At 38.9% G+C, this 13873-nt stretch overlaps 1 protein-coding gene across 1 annotated transcript in view; it reads left to right on the top strand.

Moving 5' to 3' along the window:
• The first annotated feature begins 7708 nt into the window (after positions 1-7708).
• si:dkey-172j4.3 (diacylglycerol kinase eta) overlaps positions 7709-13873 on the top strand; it is an 89272-nt gene continuing 83107 nt past the window's right edge. The window contains exon 1 of the mRNA XM_044096987.1: positions 7709-7816. The gene's annotated coding sequence lies outside the window, so the exon portion shown is untranslated. The remainder of the gene's footprint in view (positions 7817-13873) is intronic.

Genomic DNA, 13873 nt, shown 5'->3' with positions numbered 1-13873 from the left:
GGGGAGCCGTAACTCCGCTTTGATTAAAGGTCTCCCTGAAAGGTCAAGAGGGAGAGGAGGCTGAGAGAGTGCAGGAGAGCAAATTGATGGACCACAGAGAACCTTTGGTTGATGTAAATTTCCCTTTTCGCTGTCAAAGTGAAGCTTGAAATGAGTCGGCACACGCTGTGATCATAATGGGTTAGCCTGCCAGTGCTATTAAAAACTTCTCCCTTTGAAAGTTTAGCATTTATTCAGCACAAAGTGTTTGCTAAGTGGCTTTAAGCCAACAAGCTCTGTGTGCCACAGAGTTTGAGTTCAACCCACTGAACAAATGTAATTTTAACTTTCAGACCAAAGGTAAGCCTCACCTGGACACAAGTCAGTTTTAAGGATATCTAAGACTGATTTGAAGTTGTGGAAAAAAATTGGGCACCTCATAAATGTTAACATTGTTAGGGCACTCTTCTAGCCACCTTCACCTTCAGAGACACATAAAGATAACTACAAAGACAGCCCTCTATCACTTGAAGGACATGTCCAGTATTAAAGGACTAATGTCCCATTAAGATCTAGAGAGAAACTCATACAGCTGATCCAGAATGCTGCTGCTTGTGTTCTCACTAATACCAGGAAGACAGAGCACAACACCCCATCTAAAGCCCCTACACCAGTGTTTCACAACCCTGATCCTCAAGGCACTCTGTCCTACATGTTTTAGAGGGTTCCCTGCTTTAATGTGCCTGATTCAACTGATTGCAGTTCAACAAACGCCTGTTAATCAGTCATCAATTGAAATCAGCTGGACTGAAGCGAGGAAATACCTAAAACATGCAGAGCAGTGTGCCTTGAGGACCAGGGTTGGGAAAAACTGCCCTACACCAGTAGAGTGTAGGGCAGTGTGTTATAATGGTCTGATCAGCGACTATATATGTTAGGTCAGTTTGGTTTTGCTTATGCAGTCAGTAAGGTTGTTCACATTTTTTGTGTGAGTTCAGTATTATTTCTCTGATCTCTTAGCGTTAGTTTTTTTTTTTTTTTTTTTTTTTTGCAAATATAATTTTTGGATAAAATTAAAATCTGTCACTCCTCCTGTTTTAATCTTGGTCCATCTCACAGGGGCTCTCTGGATGAAGCCACCAGGTCCAGATGCTAGACAGCTGTGTTGGATTTTGTTCCAGCTGCTCAGGCCTTTCAACTGTGGATAAACATTATCCTCAAACCGATGAATAAGTCCGTCAGTCAGTGTATTTCAGTCGTTATGTCTTTCGCTTCCTCTGCCTGTTCCAAAATACATTCAGCTGTTTGTCCCAAATCTTGACATTAGTCCAAACAAAAAAGCAGGAACGGACTAAGCCATGTCACACTCGATCCCTGTGATCCAGGAAATTTGAGTGAGCTCCTGGCAGTGTGACACGTGCAAAACAGCATTTGTTAAAGTGCACAGCTCCGTGTAAGTGTAGAAGATGAAAGCAATGCAATCCAAAGAGTAACTAAAAAAGGTTCATCTAACAAATGATGCATTGATTTACACATGTACACAAGGCCGTTTCTGAACAGCACATTTCGATTGATATCTGATCTCATCTGGTCTGTTGCTGAGAGCGCAACGTTGCAACGTGGAAAGAAGCAGAAGTGGGTGATCATTGGTGAAGTAGTACAGACAATTTTGATGGTTTTATTAAGTTACAGGAAAGTAGACCATGACAGGAGCTCTGAGTACGTTTTTTGTGTTGAAGAAGATGACCTGTAGGAAATGCTCTGTTCTTTGCTTTCTATTTTCATTTTCTAAGTCCTGGAACTTGGATCTAGAAGTGACGCCAATTTGACTTTGTCCTTTAGGGTTTTCTGCTACAGAACAGACCGCATGGTTCAGTAGGGTTAGAAACCAGAGTTCATAAAGCTGATAGTCTGAGCAAGCCGGTCGAAAGGACGCGCATCAGTCAGAGTCCCACTTTGGCCAACAGAAACAGTTGCGGCTTTCAGCTTCTATGGATCAAAATCTGGAACAAACGTCCAATAACAGCTTAAACACCGAGTTCCTATAAATCAAGGCTAAAGCCCCACCTGTTTAGAGTTGTCTTTGATACCTAGTTGCTTAAACATTGATCAATATATTCAATGTGGATTTGCTTGATGACTTTAATTATAGCATTGGACAAAATGCCGTGTTTGTTTGGTTCATGTGGTGACTATATGGTGCTTTTAGGGTGTAAAACTTGACTTGACTGGACCATAACCTCTAAGCCTATCTGACTCAAAGAAGATGTCTGCCTCTGCCCAGACACTTCCACACAGAAGTAAATTTCCTATTACCCATTCAGACATTCAAATCGTGGGATATAAAGGATTTGTCCCAAGAAATGTAGGTAATCTGTACACTCAACAATGAAACCTCAACTGCGGACAGTGTGTCCAGCTCCCAGTATACGCGCAGCACGTCCAAGTATGTAGGAGCCTTAAATTATGTTTGACACCTTGCCACAAAGAGTTAAGGCAGTTCTGTAGACAGCCCAGATTAACTTTAAGAAATAAAAGAAGCTCTCTTGCCACCTGAATCTATCAAAAGCTTTGCAGTTGGTTTCATCAATCACATTTATTGACTACCCATCTTCAAAAAGAAGCCTTTACCCTCAGCACCAGAAGAGTATCTTCTGTCAATCCATGTACCTTCGGGTAGACATGAGAAAATGTAGACAGAGCCTGGTAGGACTCTCCATGTGTTCATAGGCTACAAAGATACACACTGTTGTGTCCTTCTTATCTGTAAGTGCTACTGTTCCAATTGGTTCCTGTTGAGGCAAGAGGCTGATGTGAGTGTGTTTGTGGCCCCTGTAGTGATCGATGTGTCTGAAGGAGGTTTCCTGTGGAGCGCTGCGGCGCCGTTTTGTCACCAGCTGAGAAACCTTGCAGCATGTGAGAGGAAGAGAAAGCGCAAAACATTAATAAAGAGAAAGAAGGAAGACAATTGCAGGGGTTGTCGGAGTCAGCACAGCTGGACGTAGAGTGAAAACGAGGCAGAGGCATAGCAGAAAGAGAGACATAATTAGGTTAGAAGACAGGGACAAAGGATTATCAGAGCAGTCGAGACAATTTTATCATTTACAGAAAGTATGGTATTCCTCTCCCTTCTGTTTTCCAGAATTATAGTGCCTCACAAACTTTATTTTGTCTTATAGACCAACATTAAATGTACATTTGTGAAGTTGGAGAAACATGGAACACGAATTTCTTTCATTGTTTCATTGAGATTTATCTATGATACCAGATAAATAAAATTGACTGCTAAATGTCTTTTTTATAGACAACTGGTAGGAAAAAGGCCATTTTGAAAGAAAGCCGTAAGAAGTTTTTTTTAATAGTTTTTCATAAGAGATGTGAAGGAAACGGTAAATGTGACAGAAGGACCCAAAATGAACATTAGCAGCTGAACACTTTGGAGCAAAACTTGATTTCCCCACTGAGATGGTCAAGAAAATGAAGGCTCTTCAGAGTTGATGGGAAGATATGATGCTAAATACAGGACAATCCTGGACAAAAACCTGATAGAGGAAGCAAATGTCTTGAGACTTGGGAGAAGTTTCACCTTCTAGCAGCTCCAGATGTAGAAAAATATCAGGGGAAAAGCATTTTTATGTGTTTTGGCCCTTCTTTCACACGAAACTCTGTTTATTCTCACTCAAGCTGGTTATTTATAAAACTTCATACCAAAGGGGAGATTTGTGAAAACTCATTATTTGGTTTGCATATGTACATGTGAAAACGGAAATTTAGGCCCCCACACAATGCAGTCTGCGACAAATAATGCACCAATATATCCACATACTTGCTTGAGATCGTCTTACTTTACTAGCGTTATATTCTATTTAATCTATATAGACAAAGTTCAGCCTATTGACATGACCACACAAATAAACTTCCTGGCACCATGTTTTATTTCTAACTGGAAGTTGTGATTGCCTAAAAGCAATCTCATTGGCTGGAATAGATTTTAGCGGTGCACCATACTGCCCCCTATCGGTGTGGCATGTTCAAAACCACACTCGGGCAAATTTGTGCAAGTTCATGTGGGTGAAAACGCATCTGAAATTGATCCCTTGTATATATATATATATATAAAAAAAATTTTTAAACAATACGGTTGAGATATTCGTTTTAATAAAGATGGCTGAATTTATACAAGGTCTAAATATAATTCTCTCTTCTGGAGATTGTTTAAGTTTTTTTTTTTTTAAAAGAGAGAGAAAAGAAACTAACTTCTGATGTAGTGAACAAACCAATTGGAGTGAATCAAAGTGAAAAAGTGCACATCTTATACCAATTATACACAAAATACCTGATGTGACACAATCCTGCACTGGCTAAAGAAACATTAGACTTTATCTGGAGCCTTAAAACATAAGGATGTAGAGATGAGCTTGCCAGGAGGCAGCATGTTTTCTGAAAACAGGCCACAACTCAGCAAAGCTCTTGAAGAGATAAAATTAGTATAATTAAATGAGCCAAGCTGCTGAATCAAACCTAATACTCTAGCAGGGAAAGACAATTCTATGATTGTCAGCATCTTAAAGCCGGACCTGAATCTAAAAGAGTTAGAATTTGTTTTTTTAAAACACGGCGGAGGATAATTAATCACCTTAGTAGGAGCTGTTCACTCTGACAGTCGCCTGGAATCTGTAATTAGTCAAATGAATGACTTTTTCTTTTTTTTAAAACCTTCGATAAAACAGACAATTCAGAAAATGAGTATTTGGGTTCAAACTGAGTCGCCATGTGACTGAGTACTGTCAGGTTTAATGCAGCCTGGAAAAAAACCAGGCAGCTTTAAATTGGTTTTTGATATTAGCATGGGGAATTTAATGTAATTAAATGTTGGTTTAATGAAATTCAATGTCCATATTTATTTCAGCCTGAAGATACAGAGGACAATTTCCTACACTGACTGTAAAGTTTTATGAGAGGGAGAAAAAAGCAAAATGAAATTATATCACTGCGAAGGAGGTCGATGTAAAGGTTAAGGAGAAACGCGCTTTACGAGAAAGTTCGTGAAAGCATTTCTTTTCCCATCTGATTGAATTTTTAAAAACAAACATTCTCAATTCTCTATCAGTTTTGTTTATTTTTCTTTCTCGATGCTGTCATGTCATAGGAATAAAACCCTAGATATCTGCGTCAAGAATAAATAGTGTCCTTATATTGCAGACCCTCTCTACCACTACACCACACTGCACTAGCTGTGTTTCCGTTGACCATATAATTGCACAATTGGACATTTCGAATATACATTAGTTTAATGGAAATGCCAATTTAGAAAAAAATAAATACATTTTTAATTATAAGTCTTGGCACAAAGATTAGGTGTCTCCCCATACGAGTCACATGATTAAGAACTGGATGTTGCCGCCGGCACAAACCATGAAGAAGATGACAACAGGAAGTAACATTAAAAAAGCATGTTCTTTAATGACTTATCACATGAAAAAATGTATTCAAGTGTGATTTTAATTGTGTTTTCTTTTTAATGAAAGGACCACAACTGTGGAATTGGGGTTTTTTTTCCGACATTATCAGGGTATCATCAAAGTTTTGCACACATTTGTAATGGAAATGCAGCTGCTGTCCCCTCCGGAAGGCTCTCTGAGATGTAGTGACATTTTCTTGTGACTTATGGTTAGAAAAAGTAATTTAAAAAACTTGTTCTTCAAGAGAAAAATTTACTTAAGGCTAATTTGTTTTGCTCTCACTTGTCCAATTCCTCTTCCACACTCATGCTACTGAACATTGTCCAACATTAATTTTCATGCAAAATCTTGTTTGAGGAAAATATCTTTCATTTTCACCAGCTCATCATTCATGTTTTGCTGGAATAAACAAGACTTTGCAAATGCTTGAAAAACAACAACAAATCTTTGTGTCCTTGCCAAATATATCCGCCGTATCCTCAGTAGAACAGATTTTGTTCTACATTTGTACTTAACTCCTCTTTTAAAGAAGAATTAACCAAAAATACAGGGAGATTATTCTGTCTTGGCGTGGCAGAGATCGCACAACGCTCCAAAGCATTTAAAGCAAAAGGAATTGAGGGAAAATGGGTATGAGGAAAGTTTACATTCATGTGAGGCAGTGATGAGAACAGACAGGGTGTTGTCATTGTGAGCAGCTGTAGGTTAGGACCCTACTGAGTCGCTCTGCTGTCGCTCTATGTGCAGGCCCACACACACACACCCACACTTGTCAGCCCGGATCAATGTTAACATGGGCAATTTGGGAGCCACGCTGGGGTGCCAGATGAAAATAGCTCGTTCTTTTTATTCATACAGTGAACAGCTTTGATGCTGATGATAAAAGGCAGCACGCAAACTGTCACAAACTATTTTTTGCTCCTCAAACTCGTGAGCCGCACACATACCGGCTGACGTAGCTGTTGGCGTCACTTGGGGTGTGTAAGGTGACTCGGACAAGTTCTGCATGCCCCGACATGACAAAAAAATGACAGAAAAGCAAAAGTGATGATGCGCTAACGAGCTTTAGAGTATCTACTGTGGAGAGGCCAGACACAGGAGGAGGACAGCCAGCTTCACTGCAATACTGAAACACAGTCCACATTTTTTGTCAGATAGCGTCTCAACAGGCTACGTGCTAACTCAACTTAGCTTCAACTGAAAAATAGTTGGAAGGCTAGCTAATTAACATCAAACAACACTGTTACCGATGTAGCCCGTGCTCATTTTCTAAGCCACACAGAAGTTAAAAACGTTAAACAAGTTACTATGTAACATTAGCAAAAATTAGCGCCAAAATACGGCGCTTTATTTGCATATCAAAGCAATAATATCACAGGAACTAGCCGGCCAAGGGCTCTATATTCCTAAAGACCCCCTTAGCTGCCCAAGAAGATGCCTGATGTAAAACAGTAGGTTCAGCGTTGATAGATAGACAGACAGACAGATAGATAGACTTATTGAACAAAGGCAAACAGTTATACTAGGGAATTTATAATGCTCAACACCCAAAGCTGCACCTCAGTCTCTACAGACCTTGGTTGCTAAAAGTTGCTAAACTGTTTTTGCCAAATGTGATGCTGTATAGTACCTCTACTTTAGTCTCATTGGTTTGTTTAATCTCTTTCTATTTGTACTGTCAAGACTTTAACATGCTACTTTAAGCATGCTTATATGTTGTTTGAAACGTTGGAAAGCCATTTATTTAGAAAAAGCTACATAAATTTTTACATGTAGAAATCCATTGTAATTTTCATTAAATTAATCTGACTCAGTAGTAAGACTAGTTTTTCCTGTTTTGCTCGTAAATTTTGCTTAACCTTAATTTTTCAAATTCTAAATCTTTTGTATGAAGGAATGACTTTTCTGTGATTTGTTTCTAAGTGACAGTCAGGTTATTTTACTCAGTACTGTAATCTAATTTCACAACTACTATTTTCATGATTTTTTTGTTAGTTTATCGTCAATATTTTTCACAAAGCCATGTCAAACACAGAAAAAAAAATCTATTTCACACAATAGCTTCTTTCTTTTTCTTTGTGAATTTAAAAAGCCTGAAGCATTTTTTACACAATATTAACTGTATTATGACATCACTTAAAGTAGTGAATCGCAGTTTTACTTTTATGCTTTTTGAAGCCCTTATTAGCTATCTGATCATTTCAGTTAGAGGTGCAGATTATCTACTTAAACTAACTTGGTTTCTTTTGCTTTTAGAAATGCTGCCAAGGTTCTGACTCGGCGAGGAACCCTGTGACCCTCCCGCTCATCTTTGCTTTTCAATTTCCCTTCCTGTGCAGCAGGTGCTAAAAGGTTAGCTGGCTGGAAGATTACAGGTGAGTCATACTAGCTGAGCTCTTAGAGCCACACACTGGTGGGCAAATTAAAAGAGAGAATTTGAACCCGTGACCCCCACTGTGAATGGACCCAGTGACTCTTAAGTGTTGCTTGGGGTTATATTTGCTGGCACAATTTCAGTCCACATGGACAGAACAATAAAAAAAATAAAAAAAGGTTGTTCTGACTGGTCAGCTTTAAAACGTGATAAAACCAGTTTATGATGATGACGGTCGTCTCTGGCGCAATGATGAGGCGGACATCTTCAGAGGTCAGTGACTGGTCGTCTGTTGAATCTTAGACTCATGCTGCATTTCCATTAATCACAGAATTGCGACAATCAGAAATAAAAAATAAATTTGCAAAGTGGAAACAAGCCATTTTCAATAAAAAATTCACACTTTTTGATAAAAAGTTTTTGCGCAGGGAGGAGGTGATTTTTTCTTTTAGTCCTATCCAACTAAATTTATTTTGCAGAACTACTAATGAAAACACTTTTCTCACGTCACACGATATGTGATCAACAGCCAGATGTTACTACTGGTGAAACCACAAAGAAGACAACAGGAAGTATTCTTCTTCTTTGATGTTTAGCTACTTTTTTGTTTTTTTCGGACATTATCCAGCTAGCTCCATCAGAACTCTCACAGCACTGTACATTTAATAAAAAGCTGTTGAGACCAAAGGTCTTCTGTAACATCACCGACTACAACTTCCCCAAAACGCCGCGTTCGTAGCCGCTCCCAAGTATAAAGGGCTTGTCGCTCTGGCGCCTGAAGAGCGCTAGCACCGTGGTAGACTATCAATGTAACCTGTAACTGTTTACGTCAGTTGTTGCCATGGTTTTTAATGACTTATCGAGTGATTTTAATTTAATTTCTTGTACAATGGAAACACCGCAGTTGTGAAATTGTGTTTCTTAGACAGTGGCAGATTATAGACGAAGATTTTGTTCACATTTGCAATGGAATCGCAGCTAATGATGAAGGACGGTTTCAACAACAAATGCTGCGTTTGTGTAGGAAGGTGTGATGTGAAACAGTCTGCTAGTTTCTCTCATAAATACAGTTGCATATCTCACCAGATGTTCCTGCAGTGGTTGGTTCTGCCGCAATTACCACTACCTGTAGCTGAGGTGTGATGTCTCGCGTAGGCGTGCGACATTGACACGCACACTCACCTACATGGCCACTTCACCGCCCGTGCTTACATAACAAAGATGCGCTGACCACACACAGCACACCTACGGCTGCTCACTTTCAGAGTTGTGTAACAGGATAGAGAGCTTTTGCTGCAAATTGAAGTTTTTACATTGCGCTGAAAGGAAAGCACGGTGATAATTGCATTCCGCTCTGAGATGTGTTTTGTTCGTTTAATTAATATGAGTGTAATTTAAAATGATACCTTTTTTTTTTTTTCTTTTTGGTTGTATTATGAGAAGCTAAGCCGTTTTTTTTTTTGTTTTGTTTTTTTTTTCTACCCCAGAGTGATTCACACTAGGCCCATTAACGCTCCGACATGTGGCAGAGATGTCTGACATCTGCCATCTGTGAGAACAAAACACACCGAGAAGTGGTTCGGGTCAAAATGCTGGGTCACAAATGAGTCAGAATCCTTTATAAATCATGCAAAAAAAAAAAAAAAAAAAAATATATATATATATATATATATATATATAATTTTTTTTTTCTTTTGTTGTTGCTGTTTTGTAACTTGACTGATGTTAAAAGGACTGGTGTGTTGCAGAGATTTCTATTCCCCCGCAAGCTGTTCGAAGGAGACAAGGTGACAGATCTTTGTGGGAGGACTTTTCAACACCAGTAGGAAAAATAACAATTTAATTCACATGCTTTAGTGTTGTTGGTTACTGAAGAACCTCTGCTGAATTTTCCATATTTCACTCAAATCTCATAGGCCTCCAGTAGGTCTCGTTTCTCCCTTATTTCTATTCAAGGTGTATTTCCACTTCAAGAACTTTTTCCAGGAACTGCAGTAGTTTTTTTTTTCTGGCTTTAATCCTGCCTATTTCCAGAGTAAAAAAAACCACAGAAGTCATTTTTGATATATGTGGCATTTTTAGAACAACTGAAGGTAACATAGTTATTTGATTGTGCTATAAAGTGACACTACGTGCCTGGAAAATACATGTTAATGTCCCTTCATATAAAAATGGAATCTCAGGATATTCAGTGGAAAAATCTTTATCTTTGCAGTAAAGGACATGTTTTATGAATCAATCTGCATTTTTCCAAAGGTATTCATCTTTTGCTACCAGGTTTTAAAGTTGGAAAACATCTTTGCCATCACCTTATCTCCCCCTCCAAATAGCCAAAGGTGACTAGACCACTCTAGAGGGATCATATTACCGTCAGTGACATAAGAGGAATTGCATTAAATCTAAATCTTTCATGGGGTATGAAAGTAAATTACATGTATGATACAAGAAAATGAACAAACGAGGATCTTTTCTGTGATTAATTACCCAAACTGAACATTTCAAAGGAACAGAGTGATTTTTCTTGACCATCTTCCATGTGAACGACATCCAGTGTGAAACACAATCTGTCAGAGTCGCCGTGTGTCGACCCAAAGCGGCTCAGTGATTAGCGATCCACTTCTTGTGTTAATTCTCTAAATCCTTTGAAGATTCACTCAAGTGTCAGACCAGATACTTGACAGTCTTGCCAGTTTCCCCTCAAGGTGGGGAAGAGAACTGAATTATGCTCTCTGAATACGAATCATATTCACCTATGTTGGCTTGTTCATGTACGGCCTCATTTACATCAACAGAACATGACTGCTAACGCCAGCGCTGCTATCGATTTTGCATTAAAACTGCTGACTTGTTTCTCCGCTGTTTGGGTCAGACAGAAAGGTAGCCGCCCACGATCAATCATTATGAAAAACCTAAATATTCACAGTCATTTGTGGCCCACGTAGAAATAATTTGTGTTGTGAGTATAATGTTTAAAATCTTTTCTGGATGTTTATTGTTTTGCCAGTTACTTTATTGAGTTGAAAATGTGCAAGACAGAAAACTAAAGCGTTAAATGTGAGCACACAGGAGTTATAGTCAATCTGATGGAATAATATTGACGAAATTTATTGGGAAATTAGATTGTGATATTCTGAGTACTTTTCTTTACCATGCTATCAGAAATCATATTTCATTTGTCTCTGTCAGCAGTATTCCTACTGTTCACTTTCCACAAATGTATTCTACTAATTGACAATTAAATTTCAATTTAAAAATTTTTTTTTTTTTGTGGGTTAGTTAATAGATTCAATCAAGCCACACAAATACGAAATGTTACTCTGGTTACCCTCCGATGGTGAAGACGACTGATGACTGGGGTTCCTCACCAAGTGTCCTTTAGCAGAATAGTTGGCAGTAATAATTGGCTCAGTCAAAATCAGAAGTGGAAAAACCCTTGTTGTTGTGGTTATAAAATGATATTGCCTCACCAATCGCATCTGTTGAAACCTGTCTGATAAAAATACCTAAACTGAGGTCTAGCAATCACAATGTAGCCCAGTATGCTTAATGTGTGCTAAATGGACCAACTGATGCAAGACACCACAAAAAAAAAGAGACACCACTGCAAACTTTAGTTGTATTAAAGAGATTTGTGCATACAGAATAAGATGGCAGCTTACCATTCAATAATGTTGCACTAAAAATTATTACTTATTGGGATAAAATTAACAACTAACGACAAAAGGAATGATTAAGTATGGTTGACTGTTTGCACTGCCGCTCTGTCTTCTAGGTGCCAGTAGATTGAACATCCTGGACCCAGACTCCTTTCTCCAGTCACTGACCTATTTTATACAGCTTTTCTATCTTGTGGTACACAATATAGAGACACAAACACTTTAAATAGCTGACAGGTAAAAAGGTCAGCAGTGGTTTTTCTGGAGCAGTCTCAAGAAATTGCTTTGCCGTTGTTGTGACGTCAGCTGAGCCAAAGTAGCAGCTGTTAATAAGGAGTGAGATAAGTTCTTGTCTCCGTCTCCTAAAGTCAATGAAGGAGCGAAGTTGTTCGGAGATTCAAGTACATTTCTCACCACTTCAGTCTGTTCAATGAAATTGGGTGTGGAATTGCAAGAGTAAAGCGGCAGCACATTATTCTCACCATAATTTCTACTCTGAAGACGTAAGGGCCCAAACCTCCATTACTCAGTCAGAGAGTAGGTTCCCATACAAAGCCCAGGACGGAGGTACAGTACCATTCCCATCTGGTGACATAGCCTCAGGCAGGCCAAGAGGAAGATTGGAAAGTTATTAGCAGAGCGACAGATATAAAGGGCCAAAGAGTTAGCTAATTGTGATTCCAACTAACAAAGTGAATCTTATCCAGTGGTTTCCATGGTGATTGATTTAGTAGTCCTTTTAGCAAACTGAAAAGACTAAAGATAAGGTAGATGGTACTAATATGAGTGTTTTATAGCAACAAGTAAATGCTTAGTGTATCACTGAGATGTTGTTACATTGTGAGGAATAGGCAATTATTGGTTCATGGGAAAAATGAAAGGCACAGCTCAGCACACTCTTTTTGTTTGAGTCAAGGACTTTTTTCTCTCTTTTTTTTAAATTAATGGACACACATGGAGTAGCTGTTTTAAAGATCCTCCTATCTGTCTCCCAAGTCTCAGCAGCCTCTCGGTACCTTTCGACGGACAGGTTTCGATGTGCGTATGTAAAATTCTCCACGCCGTGTCGCTTCATTAACAGCCCGGCGCGTACAAAGCCCTGTCGCCGCGCTCTTTGAGGTTACCACCTGTTTGCTCACGCAGTCTCGTGTTCTCATGGAAACCAATATGGCGAAGAGCTAGCACACTCAAACACTCAATGGCCTCTTTGTTTCCTCTCCGATCTGTGATTGTCTGTAGATGATTCATGTCCATCACTGCTCCACTGTTTTCACCACCGCTTGCTTTATTGTCTGCCAAATTGCCCTTGCGATGCGCTCACCAGTCGTCCACTCACATGTTCCTGTCTAGGGTGGAAAAGTTCGAAGTGATCCTGAGCTCTTCAAAGCACAGTGGAATAGACTTCTACCGGTACCAGAAAGGTTCCAGATCAATTATATTTCACAGTAACTTCAACGGATAACACAAGAAGTACAAATGCTTTCTTTTTCTCTGTGTTTCCTTCTTTTTCTGTCCATTGAATGGCACACTCTGTTTCAATTCTGTTCTATTAGTTTATTCATGCAGAGTCAATTAACAACAAATCCCATCTCAAGGTACTTTAAAAGAGAAATAGGTCTTTCACATCTAATTGCTTCAAATCTAATTTGCCTCGTTGCATTCCAGTTACATCAAGTTCAATTCTGTCCAATTGTCCGAAAATTCAGCTAATCATATAACGCCTGTTTGTGGGAAGTTTTCAGTGGAAGCCCAGCCAATAACTGTGGCACAATCCTTCATTTGAAGCAGGCCTGTGACAGTAATCGCTCCAGTCTAATTGAAGGAAACCTTCAGAAAATACAGGGTTCAGTATGAACAGCCATGGGCAGCGACTGGCTTTGGATTGAGAGGACAAGAAGGAGTTACAAAAATACAGAATTAGGCACAGAGTACTTGCTATTGTCCTTTGAAAGACGATAGCAGTCAAGGCTCCATTTTGAAGAATTTGAATTAACGAGTTCAGCACAGAACATGCGTGATCTGGATTCAGTTTATCCGAATTGATTACCTTCATCTACTTCAGTCTTTAAGTCGTAGACTCAAGAATCAATGGAAACACTCTTGAGGACTAGAAACCATAATATTAGGACTTTGATGGAAGGAGAGCAGAAAACCAAGATGCAGTAATAAGAAAAATATCAACCAGAAGGCTTTTATCCCAGTTATTTCTGTCAAAATAAACGATAAATTGATTAATCACATGATAAATTAAAGCAAGATCAATAATTTATCGTTATTCTCTTTCTACCAAAAAGTGGATTTCAAAAGTGGCTGTTTTTTGGAGGTCAACTTTGTTTACAGAGACTTCATAATTCCTTTTATTTGTTTTTTTTTCCCTGTTGTTTTGTTTGTTTATTTTAGAT

Source organism: Gambusia affinis, linkage group LG18, assembly GCF_019740435.1.
Source record: "Gambusia affinis linkage group LG18, SWU_Gaff_1.0, whole genome shotgun sequence".
In the NCBI taxonomy this organism is placed as follows: Eukaryota; Metazoa; Chordata; class Actinopteri; order Cyprinodontiformes; family Poeciliidae; genus Gambusia; species Gambusia affinis.
The sequence above is the reverse complement of the archived record's forward strand: the minus strand, read 5'-3'. Positions and strand labels throughout refer to the sequence as shown.